This window comes from Dendrobium catenatum, unplaced genomic scaffold (genome assembly GCF_001605985.2).
Source record: "Dendrobium catenatum unplaced genomic scaffold, ASM160598v2 fragScaff_scaffold_716, whole genome shotgun sequence".
Taxonomy (NCBI): domain Eukaryota; kingdom Viridiplantae; phylum Streptophyta; class Magnoliopsida; order Asparagales; family Orchidaceae; genus Dendrobium; species Dendrobium catenatum.
In genome coordinates this window covers 11,269,144-11,277,313 of record NW_021319178.1, presented here as the reverse complement: position 1 = coordinate 11,277,313, position 8,170 = coordinate 11,269,144, and the positions used below count along the sequence as shown (strand labels likewise).

At 33.9% G+C, this 8,170-nt stretch overlaps 1 protein-coding gene across 1 annotated transcript in view; it reads left to right on the top strand.

The window, feature by feature from the left end:
• The window catches only part of LOC110114669 (leucine aminopeptidase 2, chloroplastic), a gene marked incomplete at its 5' end in the record, with an annotated part of 26,652 nt that overhangs the window by 15,366 nt on the left and 3,116 nt on the right, over nucleotides 1-8,170 (top strand).

The window sequence follows — 8,170 nt, the reverse complement described above, 5'->3', positions numbered from 1 at the left end:
ATTTCAAATATTATGTTTTGATTGCTTTCATAATTTTTATGTATGATTATAAATTATAATGCCGTGTCCGTGCCGTACCCGTATCCTGTATTTTTAAGAATTGACGTGTCCCGTATCCGTATCGTGTCGTATCCGTATCGGTGCAACATAGATTACACATAACTAAATTTTATTTTTAAATATATAATTTATCACTAATTATTTTAATGTTTAATTAGACTTCTCAATTCAACTATTATTATATTTAATTTAAATAGAATTCTTAATTCTAAATTTGTCATTTAAATTACCATTTTAATATTGTTGCGTGCTAGAAAATTTGAGTCAGTAGAATGTGTTTCACATTTTAGCAGTATACAAGGATTTAGCAAGAACAAATAAAAGTAATAGGACTAAAATTTTATGTGGAAAATCCGAAAAAGAAAAAAAATTATGGGGCCTAGCCCAACTGCAAAAACCACTAGATAGTTAGTGATACAATGGTCTTCATTCTTTATTGTTGGAGAAGAAGGAAAGTACATAAATTAAGTATGACATTTTTTTTTATAAATTAATTATGGCAATTAATGTCCAACTACTGGTTTGATTTTCCCAATAAGGATTATAAATGTCAACAGATGGACTTTTATACCCAACAATAGAGTTAAATCTTGTTAATACTCTGAAGATGGTAGATATTTCTGATGCTGATCCTCAGTGATGATGGTGGTTGTCTGTGGCACTAGTTAGTGGTTGTCGCCGCTTGCGATAGCTGAAAAGTGTTAGAGTTCTCCCTTTGTTTCTTCTTTCCTCTCTCCCTTATGTGAAGAACGAGAAATTATTTATTGATTTTTCGGTGTGGTATGTTTTGTAAATCTATAGAAAATTTAGGGTAAATCAAGAGTGCTCCATCAGTCGGTCCATATAGACTCCTTCGATCATAGAGTTTTCATTAAGTATTTAGTGCCTTAATGATGTTAGAATTAAGTGATCCTAGGAACGTTGGATTCATCTCGTCGAGCTGCTCGATTCGACTATAAGCATGCCATATTTGGAAATGATTTTGTTACCCAATAAATGCTTTGAAGCTTCCAAATATGCTTCGGTCATTTGGTTGGAGCCTATTTGGATTTGGATTGAACTAAATTTGGTGTCATTGGATTTATTCTGTCGAGACGTTTGGTTTGACCATAAGTTTGCTAAGATCAAAGTTCAGATGGTCTCAAATTTAATATTGAAAGTTTTCAATTCAAATATGCTTTGAGATTCATGCATGATCAATGTGATTTTTGGTGATGTATCATTTGCCCCACTATCTTTGTACGTCGAAGTTCGCGGAGTCCGAAAATATGTGACTGATCTTTCCAAAATGTTATGAAATAAAATTATAGTTTTTGGATAATTATGAGGCATGACCGATCCTTTGATGTTAATATGGACCTCCCCTCAGGTTTGTGAACCAAGTAAAACATCCTTGCCTATAATTTAAGCTTCCAAAGAAGTTGATGCGTCGATCTGATAAAATAATGATGAAGAATTCCACTTTAAAATATTTTAATTTGTTTAAAAAGGACTGTAGAGGTTCTGTTGGGGTATGAAAGTGCTAAAATTGAGTTTAGAATGTTGAAAAACTATTTCGGGGTCAAAATAATGTTGAAATAGGCTCATTTGGGCTTGAAATTAGGCAAAAACTAAATTAGGCTCATTGGACCGGCCGACTAGTTTGCCATTCGCCACCGGGGCCACTAGCATGTCTTGGTACTTGCCTACGATGCCTCAATATTCCGCTCTGTCCTATTTTACTGTGCTACCCAGGCCGCCCGCCTTTGTTGCCCATGCACCCGTGTGGCTTTGGCACATGAAACTAGTGTCGATTGGCGCCTTAATGGGGGCGTCGTTTGGTGCCCCCTCCATTCTTAATTTAATTTAATTTTTTTGAAGGATTTTGATTTTGATTTTGATTTTTTAAAAGTAAAAAAAAGATTTTAGCTTTTAATGATTTATATAATAAATTAAATACTAAGAAGGATGAAAGATATATGTATAAGTTAGCAAAACAAAGAAAATTTGAGTAGTAAGGATTTAATGCAAGTGAAGTGCATTAAGGACGAAAATTAAAAAAAATATATTTAAAGAAGATATTCAAGAAAGGTGGATGAGATATTTTGCTAAACTTTTTAATGGAGATTATGAGAATACGATTGAATTTAGTGACCTTAATATCCTAAATGAAAATAAATATTTTTGTTTTTATCGGCATATTAGGAAAACCGAAGTGTGGAGAGGCTTTAAAGGAAATAAAGTGTGGAAAAACTGTTGGACATGATTATATTCCAATAAAGGTGTGAAAATGCTTAAGATATGAAAGAATTTCTTGGCTTACTAAACTTTTTAATAGTATTTTGTAGACTAAAAAGATGTCAGATGAGTGGAGAATGAATGTATTGATTCCTATTTTTAAGAATAAAGGTGATACACAAGATTGTGCGAATTATAGAGAAATTAAGTTAATATGTCATACTTTAAAACTTTTGATAGAGTTATGGAGTATAGGTTATGACGTGATACTAATGTTTCTCAAAATCAATCTGGATTCATGCCTGGTAGGTCTACTATGGAGCTATACATTTATTGAAAGGTTTGATTGAAAAGCATAGAGAGAATAAGGAGAATCTTCATATGATATTTATTGATTTAGAAAAACATATGATAAAGTTCCAAGAGAAGTGCTATGGAAAGTTCTAGAAAAGAAAGGAGTTAATAATGCTTATATTCAATTCATTAGGGATATGTATGCATGTGTTGTTACTTTTGTTCAAACACAAGGTGGTTTGACCAAGTATTTTTTTATTTCTGTTGGATTACATCAAGGATCGGTCTTAAGCCATATCTTTTTTGCTTTAGGCATGGATGTTCTCACTAGACATTTGCAAGAGGTTGTACCCTGGTGTATGCTTTTTGTTGATAATATTCTTCTTGTTGATAAGACTAGAGAGAGAGTTGAAGGTAAACTATGGAGGTCAACTTTAGAGTGTAAAGGTTTTAATTTGAGTGGGTCTAAAATCAAATACATGGAGTATAATTTTAGTAGAATAGATCTGGTGGGTGATTTGTGATTTTGGGCGATCAGTAATTAATTAGAGTACAAGTTTTAGATATATTGGGTCTATTGTTCAGATTGATGATAAAATAGATCGGGATATTATTAACAAAATTCAAGTTGGATGGTTGAAGTGGAGGAATGCATCAAGCTTGTTGTGTGACAGAAAAGTTCCTCTCAAACTTAAGAGAAAATTCTATAAGATGGTGGTGAGATCTGTAATGCTTTATGGTGCAGAATGTTGGCCATTAAAAGAGAAGCATAATATTAAGTTAAGTGTTGCAGAAATGAGGATGCTCAGGTGGATGAGTGACTTTACTCTTAGAGACAGGATACGAAATGAGCATATACATTGAGGTTGGAGTAGCTCTAGTGGAAGATAAGATTAGAGAGAGTTGTCTTAGATAGTTTGATCACATAAAATGGTGTCCTTCCGATGATTCAATTAGGAAAGTAGATGTATTAGATTTGGCTTATGTTAAGAAAGGTAGAGATAGACCTAAAAAGACTTGGTTAGAAATTAATAGAAATGACCTTTCTTTTTTAGATTTAAATGAGAATTTGACTCTTAACAAGACACAATGCAGAAAAAGGATTTATGTAACCGACCCCACGTAGTGAGTAAAGGCTTGATGTTGTTGTTGATGGTTTTTTTTTTCTTTTAATGCCAGGTGACTCTTCTTCATAAATTCATATAACTCTCTTCCATAAATTCATGTAACTTTCTTCCTTAATGCTTCGTAACTCTCATTTAAAGTTATGAAATCTTCTCCTCCTATAAGTATAAATACCCTTTCATGGGAGAGAGAATTTGCACCACCTCTCTTTAATTTTCTCTTATCCTTCTTCTCCTTCTATTCTCTACTTCTTCTTATATTAAAGATATTCCACTATCTTAGATAGGAGATATCTCCTATCAAGCTCTAACGACCCTCTTCCTTTTCTTTCATAGTTCTTTTTATATTAGAGACATTCCACTGTCTTGGATTGGTGGTATCCCTTATCAAGCTACAGTGTCCCTCTTTATATAAAAAAGTAGCCATTATATTTCTTCTCCTTTTTTTTATACTTATGTTAGAGGCATTACACTATTTTGGATAGGTGTTACCCCCTATTAGGCTCAAGTGCATGACTTTGTGTAGAGCGTGTTAATTCATATTTTTAAGGATAAAGGTGATGCACAAGATTGTACGAATTATAGAGGTATTAAGTTAATGTGTCATACTTTAAAACTATGGGAGCGAGTTATGGAGCATAGGTTGCGGCGTGATACTAATGTTTCTCAAAATCAATTTGGATTCATGCCGGGTAGGTCGACTATGGAAGCCATACATTTATTAAGAGGTTTAATGGAGAAATATAGATAAAATAAGGATGATCTACATAAGATATTTATTGATTTAGAAAAAGCTTATGATAAAGTTCCAAGAGAAGTGCTATGGAGAGTTATTGAAAAGAAAGGAGTAATGGGAAGGCATGAGTAAGAATGAATTGAAGGGTAGTGCGACAAAAAGAGATTGGGTACCTAGAAGTTCATGACTTCCTGATTTATGATTTTGGAAGGGGTGATCCCGATAGACTTATAATGATGATAGGCTTCTTCATTAGCCACTTCAGGGAAGCGAGGATCAACGAGACATGGGGAAGAACTTCATATGAGAGCCATTGAGCTCTTTCCACTAGCCATTGCAAATAGTAGAAACTTATAGAAGAACAAAGAAGGATTTAAATGATTGTAGTGAAGAAAAACCTTTTTTTCCTCCATTTAAATAAAAAGTGGCCATAACATATAGTACAATGTATGTCATTTAATTTGTCCAGTAGAAGATAAGATTAGAGAAAGTTGCCTTAGATGGTTTGGTCACATAAAACGACGGCCTTCCGATGACCCGGTTAGGAGAGTAAAGGTATTAGTTTTGACTTATGTTAAGAAAGGTAGGGGTAGACCTAAAAAGACTTGGTTAGAAAATATTAGGAATGACATTTCTTTATTAGATTTAAATGAGAATTTAACTTTTAATAGGACACAATGGAGAAAAAGGATTCATGTAGCCGACCCCACGTAGTGGGATAAAGGCTTGATGTTGTTGTTGTTGTCTTTTATATTTTTGCTTACATTATAGGCATTTCACTCTCTTGGATATGTGGTATTCACTATCAAGCTCTAATGCCCCTCTTTGTATAGAAGTTGCTCTAAGTAATTTAATAATCTCAATGAGTGATCATTATCCCCTAAAGCTACCCATGAAAAAGAAGATCAACTACCTCATGTACAAAATGATGGTTCAAGAGGATCTTATAAGGTAGCAATGGCTGATGACATGATGTATAGAGTCACCGGAGATTCTTGGATCATATTCTATAAGAATTTTTTTTCTCAATGATCTGGTAGTGATTCGCAAGAAGTTTTATGATGTGTTATTCATTACCCCAAAAAGGTCTAACCAGGCACGTGTTCCTTCACTGAGATTTATTATAGTGTGTGAGATGACGTTGATGAAAGCACTTCACGCAATTTTAATTTCAGCTCTTTTTTAGATGAATAAGATTGTATGCTTGAATTTGATGTAGAATTTTAAAAATCATCAATTGTGATATAAGTCTAATCTTATTCGTCATAAGTTGATTAAGACTCGTACAAACTTAAATTAGAAAAAGGAAGCTTTGAAGATACTTGCAGGGGAGAAAAGTGCCCTTTAAACTTACGAGATCATCTTTTGGAGAGAGAAATAGCCATATTAAATACTGAAGCTCGTATGGAGATCATATCATTGACGACTATAGAAGAATTCATGAAGTTTTCATCTTATTGTCAAGAAGACCAAAATCACATCCAAGTGGTTCATGATAAGCTACTTGATACTTCAGTCTTGATGAAGTCTTTGTCTGTGACTTCTTGAAAGGAGATCGGCTGGTACAACGTAAGATTGAGGTTGTAGTTGACGGGCTAACTCCCAACCAGACATTCGAGGATTATCCTCCAAATTCAAATGATAATAGTATTTAAAGTGAGCTGAGAAAGGTTTTTTTAGTGGAAATATTGAGATAATGTATTATTTTTATTATGAAGTATTTTTATTTACCCGATTATCTCTCTTTAAGGATTTTTATATGAGATTAATGTTTGATTGAAATAATGAATATCATTTTTTTGTTAAAATAACATTGATTTTGTAAACTTTCCCCAGAATAAAATAAATCTTTTATGAATTTTTGAGATATATTTTAATATATTACTTCTTAGTTAAGGCAATTAGAATAAAAGAATTTATTCCTTCAACAGCTTTTATCCTTATAAAATTTTTAGAGTATAAAAGAAATGTATATATCTTTTGAGGCTTTAGGCCTTCTGAGATTTTTATGTACATGTACGTTGAAACTTTTAACCTTCTAAATTTTTTATTGTACCTGTACCTTTTGAGATTGTTAGCTTTCAAAGATTTTTTGTGTATATGTACCTTTTGAGGCTTTTAGTCTTCTAAGATTGTTGATGTACCTATATCTTTTGAGGCTTTTAGCCTTCTAAGATTTTTGGTGTACATGTACCTTTTGAGGCCTATAACCTTCCAAGAATTTTTTTTTTATGTACATGTGCCTTTTGAGGTATATGCCTTAAGATAATTTTAATATATATGTACATTTTTTGGCTTTTAGCCTTCTAATATTTTTGGTGTATATGTACTTTTTGAGCCTTTTAGCCTTCTAAAGTTTTTAATGTACCTAGGCTTTTTGAGGTGTATGCCTTTAGAGATTTTGGGATAATTTTATGTCTTATGAGGTTTTTGTCTTCTGAGATTTTAGGTTTACATCTATCTTTTGAGGTTTTAGCGTTCTAAGATTTTTTACATACATCTGTTCCTTCTGAGGCCTTTACTTTTAAAAGCTTTTGAATAATCCTGAACCTTCTGAGGCTTTTACCTTCTAAGGTATTTGAATAGGTGGTGGCCCTATCAACAACTTGCTCTCATGGAGCCTTTCTAGTGAGAACTTTGTCTATTACTAGTTTCTCTTCAAGGCTACATCAAGGGCATGTCTTCATGGGGTTGTGAGTGGAGACTCTGTTTGTCACTCACCCTCGTGGGGTTTTTCTAGTGAGGATCTTATTCACTATTAGCTTTCCTTTGAGGCTACCTCATGGGTGCACCTTGTTGGAGTAGTTTATTATAGAGTTACTCGATGTTGTTAATTTACATTCAAAATATTGAGAAAATCCACAATGGATATTTTACTTATCCAAGGTTATTTGTCAGAGCGTTGCTCAATGATGTTAACTTGTGTGGAAGAGGCCGAGAGAATCCACTCACGATGTTTGCCCTATCCGAGCTTGTTTGTCAGAATGTTTCTCAATGATGTTAAGCCTGTATATAAGAGGTCAAATCGAATCCCCTAGGATCATTTGTACCTTGATTGGGAGGAGGCAAATGCCATATGTATCTCGCATCAAAAGTGAAGATTGATCTGTCTTTAGATCATCATAGTCTTTTCGAGGTTGAGATTAAGACATTGCCTAATAAGTAGAAATCTAGCTGGGGACTGTATAAAGCTTGAAATTTACTTAAGCATCCTTACATTTATTGGGAGCAGTATGAAAAATAGCTGTCAATGACATTGTCTCAAACGTTGAAAATATTGAAGAAAATTTTCTTGGCCATAATAATATATGAGGTTGCAGCCAAAGTTGCCCCCAGTCCAAATCTACTTACCACAAAATTGATGCAGCAGTGGTTGATGCTTGAGAGGCAATAGAAAAATGCATAAAGTTTCCCTCAAAATTGAAGGACTTCCTTTGGATCTGATAATAGATTATGATGAAGGGACTGTCTTACTTCAGCCATGCCCTAGTCATTGATGTGAACAACCTTTCGAGGTTGCAACAAAGGTTGTCCCATAGCTTTGAACCTTTTTATCGTATAGCTTCAGGGGCCCCCTCTTGCTCTTGACTCCCACTCTATCACTTTCCCTCTCTCCTACCTTTCTCCTCTCTCTCTCTCTCTCTCTCTCTCTCTCTCTCTCTCTCTCTTAGCCTTTTTTTTTCCGCTGGCAATCTTCTCCAATTTCCTCTAGCCTTCTCTCTCTCTCTCTCTCTCTCTC